The following is a 19,405-nucleotide window of genomic DNA, read 5'->3' as shown; positions in this document are numbered from 1 at the left end:
ATATTTTAGGCATTCATGAGAACTAGTTCTGGAAGCTTGTGTAAAGAAAAGACATATTCTTTTCCAGCACCCACATAGCTGTGACTACCCTGTCAACAGTCTCCAGACTTCAGATAATTGGCCCCAAGATTTTCAAATACTTTAGCCAGATCCCTGGGGTAAAATATTTGCCATTTAAATGTCCTTTGCTTCTTTCAGTCATTTCTCTTTTTTTAGTATCTTACTTGCTTCTTTGTCTAATAATTAATCTTACGGATCTATGTAACCACGAATTTTTTTTTTCTCTTTTAGGATGAACATACAGTTTTAGGACAAAGACGAGTTTCTGTGATTTAGGATATGCTATATTACTCAGCATTAAGTATCTTTATGATGGTATATGTAGGGGAGAGGAAGAAAAACATTTTTCTATACACTTGAAAATGAGAAGGAGTTAAGGAGTTACTAGTAATTAATGGTTCATCAAATCTCCCTTTAGTTTACCAGCTAACATTTAAAGTAGTATAAATAATTCAGTCAAGCAATTTTTGAACCCCATAAATATTTTCTAAATACTTACTCTGAACATTGTGTCAACAGTGGTGGCTATAAAGATTAATAAGGCAGAATCCTTGCCCTGAAAAACATACAATCTTATGAAGAAGGTAGGTACACAAGAATAATTTCCAATTTTTCTGTGATAATTGAGTAATATTGGATTATGGGTAAATGGGCATGCTCCCATTCCAAAAGAAATATGGTTTTAGATCTTTTAAAAAAATAAGATAAAGAATAATCTCTTCCATAAAGCTAAAGTAGAAATGGAAAGGATTGGGGTGTTTATACTTGGGGCACCAACAGTCATGTTTTACATAGTTCACAGTGTATGAAACATCACTCTGGTGGGATATAATGATCCCACATAAAGAAATTGAATCTCATAAAGATTATTATATTCCTTGAAAGCCACATAGCTAGTAAGAGTTAGAACCAGGACTCAACCTCAAATATTTGTACTCCAAATTCAAATATGCAGTATATGCAAGTAATTTTTCTCTATATCTATGTAAGCATCTTTGATGTCCAGGACAGCCCCACATGCAGGAGTACACAATTCAGTAACTCTATTTCCTAAGTTTTTTCATGTTTCTTCTTAAGAAAGAGAAATGACTCTAAAGTAATTACACAAACTTACTTAGTGGTTGTCAAGCTTCACTGAAGAGAGGAAGAGAAAGAAATGTCAGAGAGAAGATTAGATTAGCAGCATGACTCCAGCTTCTAAACACTACAGGAGGTTACTGGTTGTAGTTGTATAATCTACTCTAAAGGTATCTCAGAACAAGACCAATTCTCAGCTGCTCAGGGAGGTTTTTAAACATAGTTCTGCCTGAAGGTCAGAGAGTAGAGCCAGTAACTTCAAAATCCCTATAATTACATGATTTCGGGGAAAGGGCAATAAAAACTTCTTTTTTAACCCAAGTAGAAGCAAAACATTGAGTGTCTAGGTTGCTGGTCAATAATGAATAGAATGAACTTTACTTTGTGTAACCTTGTAAAACGGAGGCAATAATCTCAAACTTTTTTTCTGCCATTATTAAATTCTAGAGTTGGAGACTTGTGACAAATAACCCAGTCTTTTCTATGTTGTAACAGACAACTTTCCCTGAGGAAAACAAGTTTAAATTTCAAAGACAAAAAGAGAAAGTGTTCCAAACGTATGGACACAAGAGGGGAAAGTGGCTGGGGGTGTGGTGGTGTGATGAATTGGGAGATTGGGATTGACATGTATACAATAATATATATAAAATGGATAACTAATAAGAACCTGCTGTATAAAAAAATTAAATAAAATTCAGGGCTTTCCTGGTGGCGCAATGGTTGAGAATCCGCCTGCCGATGCAGGGGACATGGGTTCGTGCCCCGGTCCAGGAAGATCCCACATGCCGTGGAGTGGCTAGGCCCGTGGGCCATGGCCGCTGAGCCTGCGCGTCCGGAGCCTGTGCTCCACAACAGGAGAGGCCACAACAGTGAGAGGCCCGCATACCGCAAAAAAAAAAAAAAAGAAAAAAAAACTATGGCAGGAAATGGTGAAAGAGGAGGGTTTGGATTACTCTCTCTTCTCATGCCGTTTAGGTGCCCCTCAAGCCATTCAACTTCAGCAGATCATTATTTGCATCTACTTTTTTGAAGAAGCAGAGATCAGGTAACACGGGCTTCCTTCACATGCTGCCTATCACCATGAGTTTCTCTGGATCTCTGAAGAGAAAGGGGCTTACTTCCTGTCCAAGGAAGACTCCCCATCTACACGTGATCTCATCCTCTCCATTCTTCTCTAGAGCCTTGTTCTCCATCGGTGAAGTTCCAATCACCCTTGCTGACTTAACTTCTCCTCAACCTATAAACATGTTCTATTTTCCCCACCCCGTCCTAATGTCCCACCTGCTTTTCTTCATTACCAACCCTTCACTTGAAAATCTAGGTCTACTCCTTCCACTCTCCTAAAATGGTTCTCCCAAAGGTCCCAGTGGCTTCCAAATCCACTGGCCTTTTTCTGTGTTCTTACCCTCTCTGATCTCAACAGCATCTGACACTTGACCACCTACTTCCTGCTGAAATTCTCTTCCTTGAAGTCTTGGACTCCCCTCCCTGGTCTTTGACCTCACTATGATTCACAAACTTTTCTCTCTCTTCTACCCATTAAATGAAGTGCTACTGAGGACCTTTCTTGACCCTCTCTTATCTTACTCTTTTTGTGCTCTCTTTTGCAGAGCTTATCTCAACTCTTTTTCCTTTTTGCAAATGATTTCTAAAGTTATGTTTCCAATCCTGACTTCTCTCCTTTTTCAACGCCTGAACTTCCAATTGCCTACCACATGCCTCCACACTCCAAAACAATTTAAAATTTAAAATCAAAGCAAAAGGAGTCATACCATCTCTGAAACTTGCTCACCTGGATTAATGCATTTCTAGCCTCCAAGAGCATTTAGGAGCACATTCAGCTCCTTGCTTTCTCTTGTTTCCTCCATGAACATAATCAGTGGAAAAAAAAAAAAACAACAGACCTTGGAACAAGATTGACTCGGGTTGAATCCGTCTTCTGCTGCTTTGAACTGTGACCTCAGACTAATTGCTTAATCTCCCTGAGTTTCTTCATCTGAATTAATCAAGCATCCATATTTACCAAACCTACATGTTGCACCAGTTAAATGAGATGTTTTACAAACCGCATGGTACATGCCTGACCTATAAAAATATGCAAATAATTTTTGTTTTTTTAGTTTTGCTTACAAATATTCTTTTCTGTCTTAGCATTTTCTCTCTCTATGTCACTGACATGTCACCACCTTAGTTTCGTGTCTCATCATCACTTGCCTAGATCATTGCAAATTTTTGAAAAATATTTTCTTGCCTGCACAATCTCCCATCCTCCTGTCCATCCTCCTTACTACTACTAGGGTTCTTTCTAGAGCACTGACATAATCTTGTGATGCCACATGGCTTACAGAATAGATCACAAGCTCCCCATGTTGGTATTTGAGTTACTCCAAAACCTGGTCTTTTTCAACCTTCTGTAGTCAATACTCCATGTACAGCCCCCTGAGCCCACTGCCTTAGCCATACTGGGCTCTTAATTAGACACTCTTCACTTTCCCACCTCCTTACCTTTGCTCACTCAATGCTCTTTGTCAGCTAGGGTGTCCTAGGACCCAGTTAAGCCATAGAGCCATTAGACCTGTTGTCTGCAGTTTAGTGAAGCGGTCCTGAGAGGAAACCATAGGAGGTAAACTTTATTTAACACAGATATTATGTGCCAGGAACATTTCTAAGTGCTTTGGAAGTATTAACTCATTTTGTTCTTATAAGGGCCATGTGAGTTAGGTACTATTATACTCCTAATTCAAAAGATTAAGAAACCAAGGTATCAAAAAAAAAAAAAAGCATATGTCATGTGCCCAAGGTCATAGTAAAGAACTAAGAAATAGCAGAGCCAAGCTTCCAATACAGATGGTCCAGATAGTTAAGAGTCTGTGCTCTTAACTAGTCGCCATGCTGTCTATCCTAAACGTTTGCTGGGGCAGTGCCAAGGTCAGCAATTCCAGCTACGATTTCCAGTCCAAGTGAAGCTATACACCGACAGGCAGGACCAAGATAGAATGCCAGACAGGTCAGGAATGAGATGCATTGATGTGTGAAGAGGTTCAAGGCTGACAGCTGCAAGATGAGCAGACAGGAGTGATGTCGAGCAAAGTTCAGGGGCTCATGACCTCTTTTAATGCAGTGTCCGCCATGACCTCTGTGTGGTCAAGTTGAGATCGGTTCAGGGATCCAACACAGGCAAGTCTATCTTGTTAACTGTTATTTATGTGTCCCTGTCCCCCATGAGAGATGAGCCTCCAGAGAGGAGGAATCATGTGTTCCTCATCTTTGTAGCCTCCACAGTATCTGATATAGCACATTTATTTAATCAACAAATATTTATCAAGTGCCTATATGTGTTATGAACACTGTAGAGTTTAGGACCATTCCATGGTTCCTTCCCTCAGAGTTGCTTTCGTGTTTTTCTCTAATTTAATCTCTAAATTGTACAAGACATCTGACTGCTACGAGCTTTCTCCACAGTCTTAGCAGAAGCTATACAAATCACCTCAAAACTGCAAGGCTGTCTGGAAATGAATTAGGGCTGAGACTTAAAGAAACGACTCTGGGACTTTTAATTAGAAGTGCAGATGCACCACACAGATTCCTTGCCATTTGGCGAAGCAAACCTGATCCCAGTAAAATTGCTACACTTGGCTCAATTACAAGTGTTGTGCCTTGTCCTTCTCTGTATTCCCCCTGGTGTCTTGCACAGATTCTAAATATAGTAGGTTTGCTATATATTCCAGTTGCTAAGAAATGTAAGTGAAAATTTCATACCTGAACACTTTCTCTTTTTTTTTGAATTTAACTATTTAATTCTATGAGAAAAGTGAAAATTCCAAAAGAGGATACAATTATAGCAAACCAGTAAATAAATAAACAAAATAAGATATAATGGCAACTGTTGCTATAAAAATACTGAAATAACCACCAAAGAGATTTTTTGGTGAATTCCTAAAAGTGATAGTTAAACCACTTAACTATACTTTGTCTTAGATGACCAGCTACATTTTCTAAAGCCTCATGCTAGAAAAATGAGAGGCATGTTTTTACTTTTAATGATTGTTCCTCACACTGCATTTGCCCTATTTCAAGACAATAAGAAACATCTTTGCACAGTGTAAGTAACAACATGGCTGTTGATGATAACAATAATAGAAACATTTCCAGTTCTCCCAAACTGTAGGTCAGCCAACCTCCTGCGAAGTGTTCTCCACTTCTCCATTTTTCTAGCGATATGACTGGTGTAACAAGTGGTCTCAGGATTTTCCCGGTTGTAGAGAAAGAGTTCGTATGTGGCTGCTCTGGTTCAGTTCTCACAGCTCTCCGAGGAACACAGAAAAGAGCTGGATCCAGCAGCCTGCTCAGCCAAAACCTCAGGAGAAAACGTGAGAGGAGGGTGGTGCAATTAAAGCCTTCCTGTATGGTGCAGTTGCAATGTGGTTGAAAGAACTGGTCAGAACATCACTTTTCTTTGTTACAACATTTTTCATTTAAGGAGCTCAGACATCTTTGGCCTCCAGAAATTCCCATTACGTGGATAGACACAGTAACAAGTACAGGGCAGAAAAGTCACCCAGGTATTCACTTAGTTTGCTTAGTAAAGGCAGAGTTTGGATCACATCTTACGTTTGACCTCTTCAAAATGTTTTCCCCTAAGAAATAATTTCCCCATGCATTATGGACTGTTTACTAAGTGATAGGCTCTATGTTTCATATTTCCATAAGTTAACTTGTTTAATATTATCAACAATCCTGAAAGGTAGCTTTTATTGTCTCGGTTTTTTTTTGGCTATGTTGGGTCTTCGTTTCTGTGAGAGGGCTTTCTCTAGTTGTGGCAAGCGGGGGCCACTCTTCATCGCGGTGTGCGGGCCTTTCACTGTCGCGGCCTCTCTTGTTGCAGGGCACAGGCTCCAGACACGCAGGCTCAGTAGTTGTGGCTCACGGGCCTAGTTGCTCCGCAGCATGTGGGATCTTCCCAGACCAGAGTCCAAACCCGTGTCCCCTGCATTGGCAGGCAGATTCTCAACCACTGCGCCACCAGGGAAGCCTTATTGTCTCAGTTTTATAAGTGAAGACACCAACTGTCTGAAAATAAGTAACTTCCCCAAGATCATTCAGCTAGAAAAATGTGGAAGTGAATTTTGAATGTAGACTGTATGGATGCAAAGCCCATGGTCTTTACACTCTAGGAAGCTACTTATCCATGGACACCCTACTCCCACCCACACATACACTATCATCTTCCCCCTCAGGCATAGTCTTATTCTTTGCTTTGGTTTTTAAAAATCTTGCTTTTCAGTAAATTTATTCTTAAGAACTGAAGGGGACTTCTCTGGTGGCTCAGTGATTAAGAATCCACCTGCCAATGCAGGGGACACGGGTTCGAGTCCTAGCCTAGGAAGATCCCACATGTCGTGGAGCAACTAAGCCTGTGCTCCACAACTACTGAGCCTGCACTCTAGAGCCCACGAACCACAACTACTGAAGCCTGCGTGCCTAGAGCCCATGCTCCGCAACAAGAGAAGCCACCGCAATGAGAAACCCATGCACCGCAATGAAGAGTAGTCCCCGCTCGCCGCAACTAGAGAAAGCCTGAGTGCAACAACAAAGACCCAATGCAGCCAAAAAATAAACAAATAAATTAATTAATTAAAAAAAGAAAAGTACTGAAGAAGAGAGCTCCATAATTTGATTTCTGAAAAGTAATCACCAGTGTTACAAATGCTCTTTCTGTATTAAATTTTATGGGTCCAAACTACTTCAAGATATATATGTAATAATGTACTTTGAGAAAAATTAGAAAATACATAAACATTTATAATTTAGAATCCACTGAAGTCTGGTTTCAAACTCAGTATTCAGCCAAAATTTACTGTGGCTTCAGTTTCAGACTTAACTTTCATTTCTGAAAGTCAGAGTAGCTGATTCTATAACGTGGCATCAGTAACATAAACAAGGTATGTTATTCAGTTTAATATTAGTATCTGAATATTCAGTTTCAAATATAAGTGATTATAATATTTATGCATTATATATCTATAATATAAGCAGTCTAGAAATAAAATATTATAATGAAATTTATAATATATGTATTTATAGAAATATTATAATGCTTTTAATATGAACATTCTAGAAAGTACTTAGAGTAAAAGTTCACTTGTGTGCCTTTTTCAGATTTTGTCAGCTGAAGCATAAATGCATTCTGACTTCTGAGAATAAAACGCTGCAATAATTAATAATGTTTGTAAGCTTATGAATTTTATGTACCAAAAATGTCCTTTAATTATTAAGAAACTTCAAATATTTAAAGATTGACAGTTATTGTGAATATAGATCCATAATTCCTTGTCCCAAATTTCTCATGGAATGCAGAAATATTCAGATTTTAGGAAGGTAATACTGTACATTACATGTACTGTATCTATCAATTCTTCCAGAGGGTAAAAATGGGGGACTGGGAAACAAAATAATGAAACACATTACTGCCTAGTAAATGCATGAATGCTTCTACAAAGCTTCACATCAGATCAGACAAATTTTGCAGCCAAATGAGTTATGAAAATATTTTCATTTCTCAGAGCTTTGGGATATTTAAATTCCAGATAAAGGATTGTGGACTTTTTAAAAGGAGACATTAGCAAGATAGCTTTAGGAAAAATAACAAACGTTTTACAAACAAATGTTCAGACACATAAAAGTAGTAACTTAAGACAGAAAAAGAGAGATAGATATTGTTAACATCATACCATAATGCTAATCTAATAAAGTCGTTTTGTGAATGAGGATTCATAACATTAAACAAAAACCGTCTTTTAAAATAGTATTTAAGTCTTTGTTAGTATTTAATTCCATTTTAGGCTATTTTTTTCAAAAAGAAGCCTCTATTTGTGATTTCTTTGTACCTTGTGAGGATGAATTAAAATAATTCAATGTTACCATATATAAATTCCGCAAGGATAAAAAGCTCTATAAGTATGTACAATAACATTCATGATGAAGATAACATGCATGCAGGAAAGAAGATAACCTTAGAGAAAGATGAGATACTCAAAGTATACCTTGTACTCACTATTCAAACTTCAAAACAATAGACTTTGTAAGAGTGCTTTATAACAGTGGTCCCCAGCCTTTGTGGCATCAGGGGCAGGTTTCATGGGTAGCAGGCGGCGGGGGACTGAGGGGGGAAGGTTTAGGTGGTAATGTGAGCGATGGGGAGAGGCAGTTGAAGCTTCTCTCACTTGCTTCTCACCTCCTGCTGTGCCGCCCGGTTCCTAACAGGCCAAGGACCAGTAGCGGTCCGTGGCCCAGGGGTTGGGGACCCCTGCTTTATAAGATACTTTCTTATGGTTTTGAGTCCATGGACTCAAAAAATGTATGCAAAAGGCTAGCTAAAATGATTGGTATAACTTGCCAACTATGAAAAGATGAAGGATTTTTCAGACTTAACCACACCATGAATCCTATGTACAAATTTTCTTCCAGAAAATGTTACTGAAAAACATTTTCTGCTTTTTTTTTTTTTTTTGCGGTACGCAGGTCTCTCACTGTTGTGGCCTCTCCCGTTGCGGAGCACAGGCTTCAGACGCGCAGGTACAAATTTTCCTCCAGAAAATGTTACTGAAAAACATTTTCTGCTTTGCACAAGAGTGATGTTGCTTGAAAGGGGGCATCTCTCCAATAACACAAATGTAGGCTCTAGAACAATCTAACAGCTGACTGTGCTAAGAAATTATTGTTCCTGAACTGTAACATCAAACTTATAAAATTTGTCTAATTTTTAATAATAAAATTATAATCATAAAAAAGTTTTTAAAAATAACACTTCAGATTTATTTTTGTATCCCAGAAGTTGACTCTATAATGGTGATATTAAGCTTCAGCCCCACCAAAAATAGATTTTAATACATGGCCACTTGTGTGTATTTGGTCACTTATATATATTTGAAATATATATATACATATCACCAAATATTTGGTATATATATAATTATTATTTTATAAACAGAATCGTAATGTGCATTCTGACTAAATCATTCTTTTATTATTGGATAGATTACCTTTGCTGCCCAATTGAAGTGTCAAATGTAATTTTCAAGTTTGGACTATAAAAAACTGTATAGTGACAAATTTTGACAGATTGTTACTGATGAAAAATCAACTACTGTTTATCTAAATCCTATTATGTGTCACATATTGAACTAAGTACCTTCAACCAATAGCTCTGTGAGAGAGGAGGTTTTAGTATTATTCCACTTTCACAGATGAGAAAATTGAGGCTCAGAGAGATTTAAATGTTGAGTTTGAACCCGATTCTTTTTTACTTCAACTTTACTGTTCTTTTCACCATATCAATGTTGTTTTTCAAAACTGAGTAAAGAGGGAGGAAGAATCTTGAAGACCCCAAGTGTTGACAAATTATCTTTATTATAATATGATTTAAAAATATATATATATATATAAGACTAGGTAAAACTCCTAATTATTGTGGCTCTCATATGACAATAAACCAAACCAAATTTATAAATCAAAGTCAAATAAAACCAACACAATATAAATCCACAATATTAACATAATGGTTGATGTAGTTTTGCTGAAACTAAATCGTCACTTTTGCATTAAATAGTAGAAAGATGGATTTTGTGGGTTTTACTTTACTTATCTACATGATTTCTTTGCTTTCCCACATGATGAATCCTTTGATGCACTGCCATTAGCACTGCAGTTATTTTTTCTTTTTGATATTTGACTATCACTTATTATTTTGTTTTACTAGTAATTTTAATAATGTCCTGCAAAATACAATAATTAGAACAATTTTGTAAATTTTTACAATTTTAAATATGCTAATGTTAATAAACTGTCATAAGTTGGAATGTACATACAGAGACACAATATATACACTAGAATCCTGCTCTAAGATAATAAGTTATCAACCAGAGCAGTTTCTCTTGAGTTCAACCAGTCTATACACCATGCTCAATGTAATGCTTCAATTTTCCTACCACTTTCCTCTATTCAGACTACTGGGAAATCTTTACTTGTGCAACATATCATGATTTTACTTGGCTTGCTATTAACCCCATCATAAACAGAAATGCAAATGAGGACACTGAAATCATATGACGCTACTCAGTATAACATAGTCATTCTGATTTTTCAAAAGATACTTGTTTTCATTGTTTTAGGTAACAAAAAGAAGCACAAAATTTTAAAAAATTCTCTTTGAACTTCCAGACTCCTGAGAAGACAAAATGGACATAAACATAGGTACCATTAGATGTTAGTAAGTGTGCTGTAAAACAAAACAAAACAAAACTTCTATCGTTGAATATGTTTGGGGAACTCATTACCACGTTAAAGTTTCTGAGAAATTCTCGTTAACTTCGTTTGGTTTATGTAGTGCAGAGCAGCCAAGAAACGCCTCAGTTCAAACTGGAATGCATTTTGGTGAATGCCACTCTAAACAACAATATACAGGGCACTAGAATCAATACAGCTAGAGAGAATCTCATAATTTCAAGGACTGATCATCTTGAAATATTGACTGATGAATTGTTTTTAACTCAGACTTTACAAAAAATTCTTTTCATAGCTCAGTCTTCAAAGGTTTATAGAAATCAGTTATCTGTTTATACCATATTAAGCAGCTAGTAATAATATCTGGGTTTCACTCTTATTTTAGAGAGAAAAATTGTATCTTTCATTGTGAATATGGCCACAGTGCCTAATACAGTGTCTCGCCTGTGGTAAACACGCACTAACTGTTTGATATTTGACTGTTGATGCAATTTCTCTATGCCCCAATTGTAATTCACAGGCGTGATTTCTTCGATAATAACCAAGACCATAGGGACTGAAGCACATGATTATAAGTGACAAAGCCATGGTACTGGCAGGAAACTCTAGCCCTGTTCCTATTGAATAAATGTGAATAAAATTTATGGTATATGCATGAATAAAATATACAGGACATTTTTATTTATGAATACAGTAAACAGGGTTGGAAAGAACACAGGATGTATTTTTAGCCTGTATTTTCCCTTCTTATAACTGGATGGTTTGATGCTTCATGTTTTAAAAAGATGTTTTCATTTCCTTTGAGATTTTTATGAGTTCTTTTCATTTGGGAAAAACTGCTACCTCCTGTGGCACATAGGTCTGCAGAAGCTGCTGTGGATTTTGGCCCTGGGGATGTAGGCGTTATTGTGTATTTCTACGATAAATTTTCAGGGATATTAACTTGCCTGTAAAAATATGCCTGTGGGCTGAATCTTGGCAGTTAGCATTTTAGTAAGAGAATATATTACTAATATCTGAATGTCTAAACAAGTAACACATAGGTAAGCTATTTTAAAAATTGAGTGACAAAAAAATTGGCTGTCATTGCTACCTTTTGAATGTGTTTGGCTATAACTAAATATCAACTTTAAATTTATTTTTTAAAAAACATTTGAGAAGTAAGGATTTGAGTTCGCCCTGCATTGGCTCACCTCATCATGAAAAACAAATAACTCAAGTCCTTCATTTGGAAAATTGGTGACACTGAGCTAGACTCTGAGTCAATATTAATACCTATTGACTTAGGTTCTCGGGTTTAAACTTTGAAGGATAGCAGTGATTTGGGGTTCTCATTATGACTTCCCTTTTTCTTCATTAATTTAGTTAGTTTAATAAGTATGTATAGAGAGTATTTAACATCCCTAGCTTTGTCCTGAAAGTCTACAATGGCAGCACCTAAGAACCGGAGGGCATTAGCTTTGTTTAACAGGTGACTGTAACTTGAAGTGAAGATGAAACAAATACAAGTAAACCACATTGTAATGTAAGTCCATTGTTCAGAGGTATTGCCATTAATAGTTTATGGAAAGGGAGACAAATGAACTAATTAACCCACAAATTGAAAAAACCAAATGAATAAATAATAAGCATATTGGGAAGACAGTTTAGTGTAGTGAAAGCTTCATGCTTTGAATCCAGACTGTACCACTGCCACCTAATCTCTTTTAGCCTTAATGCCTTCTTTTGTAAAATTGGGATAATTATAGCTACTTTGCAGGGTTGTTGTAAGGATTAGACAAATACAAATGCTCAGTAAATAGGGACTATATGATGAATATTATTTTCATGGCCAAGTCTCCGTTGGAGTTTCATGGCAAGTACTATGGGTAGTACTCAGTAAGGGAAGGTTTATGTAGTGCAGAGCAACCAAGAAATGCCTTATCTTTGCAAAGGTAAGAGCTGCATGAGCAATAGACAGTAGAAAAGGCAAAGGAAGAAGCTTGACTTTAGGAAGAAGCCTTTCTTTGATGTCAAGACCTATGCGCTAAAGTCACATGGTGTTACCGATCCAAACTTGGGTCCCCTTGCCTGCTACACAGCAAAGCCAATCTTCTGACACCGTGCTGTGGTAAAGGAAAGTACAGCATTTATTTGCAGGGCACCAAGCAAGGAGAATGAGCAGCTTGTGCTCAAAAGACCTGAATTTCCTGATGGCTTTCAAGGAAGGGTTTTTAAAGGCAACATTTGGGGTGAGGGCTGCAGCTCATGGACTTTCTTCAGACTGGTTGGTGGTGAGGTAACAGGGTGATGTTTCTGGAATCTTAATCATTAACCTTCTGGTTCCAACCAATCTGGGGTCTATGTGCTTGTAGTCAGCATGTAGTCACCATCCTCTACCTGGGTGAGAGTCTTAGTTTCTGCAGAACAACTCAAAGATATACATCAGATTCGTATGCACATCCCTTGGGGAGGAAGTAGGACCCTGTTTTAATACTGAACTATTGTTCAAGCTATCTTGCTTGACTACTTTTCCTTTGTTTCTGCATTCCCTCACTTCTCTAATTAGTAACTGCTTGAGTCTACTCTTTGGGACTCAGGGAAGACCTAGAAAATTAAAGCCTTTTTCTGCAAACAAGAAACGGGAGACCCAGAGGTGCTTTTGTACCCAGGAAGGCCCCATAGGGTCCTGCTTTGTTTCAATCCCCCCTTTTCTTTGATACTCCTCAAGCTTGAGGGGAACTGGGGTATGACAAGAAAGGGAATAAAGTTTTGGATAGAGAGGTTAATCATAAACTTGGCAAGGGAGCTCCATTTTAGGGAGACTTGGTTTCAACGGGAGGATCGTAAATCCAAAACCTCTGCATTTTCACAGTCAGTAGTATAGTACATTGTTTTTAACACCATGTTTCAGTGGGATGTGGTTATTAAGACTAAAATTTCTTTTGTCCAGAACTGAGAAAGAGCTGACGGGAGTCCTGTTGCAAAACTAATGAAGGAAAATAATCAGACTATGGAAAAACTCATCTGTTATTGGCCATATTTTCATGTTTTGAAAAATATACTGGTTTATCATCCAATCACACATGAAGTTGAGCACTAGGCTTGGTGTTTTCAAAGACATGGTCTCATTTCATCCTGACAACAGTGTTGATTATCCTCATTTTAACTGTGATAAAATAGGCTCAGAGAGACTAGCAGAGCCAGGATTAGAACATAGGTGTTTGCCTTTAACCACGATCTTGCACATCACATACATGCCCATATTCCTATCACGTATCACAATGAATTTATACTCCGTTCTTAAATATCCAATGGATAACTGGGGGAAGGGCGCAGAGGGTGAGGGAGTCAAAGCGTGGAGGGAGATCAGGAGCTATTGGGGTGGAGATGGGAGTAGAGTAGATAAACAGAGGGACTGAAATGGGGATGGGTAGGGGGGAGACCATCAGACATATTCTAAGATCATGGTCCAAGGTGCTCTTAATTCACCAATCCTGAGGTTCTCATTGAGACCCCAGAAACATATGTCCTATTTTCTCATTTACTACAACATCTCACAATTGGGGTGGGGGTGGTGCATAATTTGATATTGTGCTGATTTCTATGATAATCTTTGATACCTGTTTTTGAGATAAGCAGCTGCTGAAACTCCATCTCCTCCAGCAAGCTTTCCAGGATGGCCGCCAAGGAGCAAGGACTCCCAGCAGCTCCACCCAGTGCAGACATTGGTGAACCCCTTGGACTCCTTCACATTTGTCACTCTTCCTCTTCAGGCCAGCTGACCTTTCTGTTTATTCACAGTAAATCTTACCCCTTTATTCAACACTGACAATAACATCTCTTTTATCATCCACATAGTGTTATCTGGTTATCTGTCTGCCTCATCTTGGAAAACAGAACTTCCTATCTACTGAAAGACTTGGGAAAAATCTTGAATTTGCAAACCTGTGAGCGTTTCCATTTCAAGGATGGAGGAAGAGCTCCCAGGAGCCAAACTGGCCTGTCACTGAAGCTTTGGGATATTTTCTGGACTCCTTTCTCTCTCTGCATTTCCAGGTTCACTCTTGTATGATACAGGCGAAGTTTTCAAAGACAATGAATTTCAGCCAAGCAGAGCCCCGGCCTCGAAAGCCTGTGGTGTGACACTGCAGTCTAAGCCCCTGCCACTGACAAACAAGAGCATCTAGACGACCAGTGAAAAAAGTTGAAAGCAGATTATAGAATTAAGCATAATTTTAAAGCCTATTTTACTTTATTACATAAGGAACCCATGTTTATTGAACAAACTTTGGAAAATGGAAACATTTTGATATGATTAATTAATTAATAACAAAGGCAGAGGCATCTCTTAGCTGGTTTGGGGGCACTCTCCACTTTCTCTGCTCCCATTAAAGGACAGATGTGATAAGAGGAAGTTCTTTTTCCTCTTTCTTTTTTCAAAACCTCATCTTACAGGGAGTGGCAGATCTAGAATTTTACACAGAGGGGCCTAAGGGCCATGTCCTATTATTTATTATAAGGAGAGGGTTAAAGCTGTGAGTTTGCATAGCACTTGACATGAGACGTAGAACACATATTATTCATTTTAAAGAATGGCTCACGGAGATGTTTTGGAATATAACGTCCTCCTAAGCCATACTCCTAGTGTCAAAATTGCTGCAGAGGAATATTCAAGAGATTATTCAGTTATCTATTCAGTAAACAAGCATTTATTGAACACCTTCTATGTGCAATGCCATTAGGTAGATTCTAAATGAAAAGGGAGACAAAGACATGAACAAACTTTGGTCCCAGCCTTTATAGAACTTTTAAATAACAAAAAAGATTTGTTTGACATTTAGGTCATTTTCTACTAAAAATAATACTGTGATGAAATCCCTGTGGTTAAATTCTTTTGCACATATATAAATACTTCCTTGGAATACATTTTTAGAAAGGGATTTGTAAGGTGTCATTTTGATGATTTTAGAACTTATGATAAAACAACCAGACAAATCCATGAGACATAGATAGAATTTAATGGATTGTTATTTTAATACCTACAAGCGTTGGGTGGCTCCAAAACTTTAAAAATATATAAAAAGAATACAAGCGTTTGACTCAAAAAAACTTTACATATCTTGAAAGCCAAAGAAATACAAAATCAAATGAGGCAGTTTCAAGAGTGGGTGTCACAAACCTAATATGGCTTGAAAATTAGGGGATAAAATGATTCAAATCTAAGGTCCTTGGCTAAGTGACCACCTTTTGTTTTAAACGATGAACCCTCTGTTAGATGCTATAAATAGGACTCAGTATGCCAGGTGCCCCTCCCGTGTTACAAACAAGGATCCAATGTTGTCTCAGCCTGGACCATCTGGTCCTTATGAAGCTTTGGCAAGCTGAAAAGACAATGTAAAAATTTCATGGGGAGGTAACCATCCAAACTGTGAAGGATGACATAATTACTTCCTTGGTGGTTAAGCATCTTTCAATTCCAAGAAGATTTAGAAAGTTTTTCATGGTATTAACATATTTTGTGTTAGGAAATCTGTGTATACTTAGTATTTTTGAGATGTTTGGAATTTGTTAACAGATCAGTTTTTTGGTTACCACTTTCAAACCGCTAATACACGACAGATTTAGACTTGTGATTTAAGTTGAAATCTTATCGAGGTGATATATAATACATATTAGAGTAGCTAAGAGATCTTAAAGTTCATTGTACTTACAAGCTTATTTTATTTTATTTATGGTTTATTTGGTACCAGGAAGATTTTGTTTGTTAAATCAGAAAATTATAGTGTAAAAAAAACCTATATTTTAAATTTGTAAATAGAATTTAAGATGTTCAAAGGAGTTCCTTTAACTGTAAATGAGATCAAACATTAAGTGATGGCCCTCAGATGTGACTGAAAATATTTACTGAACTTAGAATATTATTTGTAAACTGAATTTAACACCTTAATTTAAAAAACTACTGTTTAGAAATTTGTAACTTTAGTTTAGAAATTCTGAATAATTCTTTCTACACAAAAAACCCTCCCTGTAAGATTTTTTTTTTTTAATGTGACTTTTAACACAGGATTAATACAAATGAACAAGTCTAGGCCTCTGATAACTACTGGGTTGTCTATGTCTGAAGTTTCAAACTCTTTATTCCTGATTGAGTTATTCCTATGATACACTTATAAGCTGATTGGCATAATAGAGTTTTAAGTAAAGAAAATAAATTATTTAAAGATACATAATTTTCTTCAGTGAGGATATAGATACATGTTTTGAATTCAGAGATTCAAAAGAAACTTACTGATTGAAAAGTTTTCATGCTATTCGGGAGAAAAGAAAGAATTGAGATGACTTTATGAAAAAACTAATTAAAGAGTTGTGAAATAGGCCCCATAGGAAAAGGTTTAAAGGTCTGGAATATTTAAACTAGAGAAAACCAAGGTGAAGTGTCTCAACAAAGTGGGTTGACTAAATTTGGCTTATAAATACTAGTTGAAGTACCTACAGCAAATTCCCCCCTCTCTCTGCCCACATTAAAGCAAATAAAGCTAGTTTTTTATTCTTGAGCTTGCCTATTAAGTACAGAATTTGAGGATCTCTGGATATAGGAAGAGATATTCTATGAATTATTTGTTAAACAGATATTTTCTTTCCATTAGAGAGAGTGCAAAGAAAGAATAAGCTTAAACTACAGCAAGAAGATTATAGGTGGACATTGAAAAAAATTTCAGATCTCAGATGGCATTATACAAATAATGTATTATTTCTTTTTGCTGGGAAAAGGAACTAAAATACATAGAGACTATTCTTTCTTGATTAGTAGAGACAACCATAAAAAGATGCTGAGAAAACTCACAGGGTAAAGGTGAAAGGGAAGGAAGGGAGGATTCGTAGCCCTTGGGCATAGTCAAGTCCTAGGCAAAATTTTAGAGGGCAAATTCAGCCATTTAGTTCTTCCTACTTCCCCACTTCCCATTCAGGTCCCAGGAAACTAGCTCCTCAGGACCCTCACGTTCATAGTCCCTGTTCTGAACCACATGGTCTTACTCTAACCAACTTGTCCTCATCCCTCAGGGCTTTGTTTTTGATTAGATAAAAACCTGCCCAGGACCTCCCTGGTGGTCCAGTGGTTAAGACTCCATGCTCCCAATGCAGGGGGCTGGGGTTCGATCCCTGGTCAGAGAACTAGATCCCGCGTGCCGTAACTAAGAGCCCACATGCTGCAACTGAAAAAAAAAAGATCCTGCATGTCGCAGTGAAGATCCCACATGCTTCAACTAAGACCCAGCGCAGCCAAATAAATAAATGTTTTTTTTAAAAAAAACCTAAACAAAACAAAAACCTGCTCATCTGACAAACAGTGCTTATTAAGGTGTTAATGAGTACCCCTTGGCTAATGTTATCTTTGCTCAAATAGCACATTTACTTTATAATCAGATTCTTCTGAGTATTTATAACTTCACTCAAAGCAATGACTTTAACAATAGAATTCTCTGGAACTTTATTAGATCTGGGTGGGTAAAGCAGACTTGAGGAGATTAAATACTCCATGTATACAAATAATTATTAAGCACTTCTTTTATTCTACATAGATTAGATAGTGATAAGTGCAAAATAGACAAGTAAAGCAAGAAGGTGGGGTAGAAAGTGTTGGTAACATTGGGGAGTCAGGTGGGGAAAATTTTCAATTTTAAATGGGAAGGTCTTATTGAGAGGACATTCACATACAGACTTGAGGGTGGTAAGGGAGCAAAAGCCATGCGGATATCTAGGGAAAAAGTATCCCCAAAAGAGAACAGCAAGTACAAGGGTCTTGAGACAGGAGCTAGCCAGGTGTGCTTAAAGAACAGCAAGGAAGGACATATGACTGGAACAGAGTGAGCAAAGGTGAGAGCAGTAGGAGATGAGCTCAGAGACATAACAGAGTGCCAGTTATGAATGACCTTATAAGCTGACTTGCCATTGATGGAGAAGGAGACTGTGGGAGGAGCTGATCTGAGGAGGAAATATCAAGAACCCAACATGCGACATGTTGTGGAAATGTCAAGGAATTATTTTACCTATGAGTCTAGAACTCAAGAGAGGTCCAAGTTGGGGCTATAATTTTGGGATATATATTTAGCCAAATTATTTATAAATTTGGGGTTTATATCTATCTATATCTATCTATAGATATAAAGATATATCTATATCTGTAGACATAAAGAATTGTGAGGATTGAGCCCTGGGGAATACACCAGCATTTCTCTGTGACCCAAACAGGGCAGCTTGGCCTTATCTATTCTCCACTAGCAATCTCATCCACAAGGCTTAAACTGTCCTAGTTCCATCTCAATAAATTTAAAAGACCCTGTGGGAATACACTCAACAATACTGTATGAGTTTATTACAGTAGCTGCTGTGACATGTGGTTATTCCTTGGGGAGCAGTGTTTTGATCCATTTCATTTGCTCCAGACACCTTCCAGTACTGATATATTTCAGGACTGAGCACAGTCATGCTCTAGACATCTTCCCGTCCAGATATTTTCCATTCCTTGAAAGGTTACAAATTATGATAGCAATTTCCTTACCATGAAATAAGAATTTAACAGCTACTTCACAAGATCATCTTGATAAAATAGAGAATGCATCTAGTAGAGCATCTGGGGGCATAGTGTAAAATCCACAAATGTTTATTATTTCTTTCCCCAGATACAGTCTGGAAGACATTTTGGTTTTGTTTTTGTTTTTTTGGTTTTTTAAAGCTAAACTATAGTTGATTTACAATATTGTGTTAGTTTCAGGTGTACAGCAAAGTGATTCTGTTAAACATATATATATATATATATTCTTTTTCAGATTCTTTTCTACTATAGGTTATTTGAAGATATTGAATATAGTTTCCTATGCTATACGGCAAATCCTTGTTGTTTATCTATTTTATATACAGTGGTGTGTATCTGTTAATCTCATACTCCTAATTTATTCCCCTCCCCCTTTCCCTTGAAGACATTTTAAAAAAATCCATTGGACCA

This window comes from Lagenorhynchus albirostris, chromosome 11 (assembly GCF_949774975.1).
Source record: "Lagenorhynchus albirostris chromosome 11, mLagAlb1.1, whole genome shotgun sequence".
In the NCBI taxonomy this organism is placed as follows: Eukaryota; Metazoa; Chordata; class Mammalia; order Artiodactyla; family Delphinidae; genus Lagenorhynchus; species Lagenorhynchus albirostris.
This window is presented reverse-complemented; position numbering follows the sequence as displayed.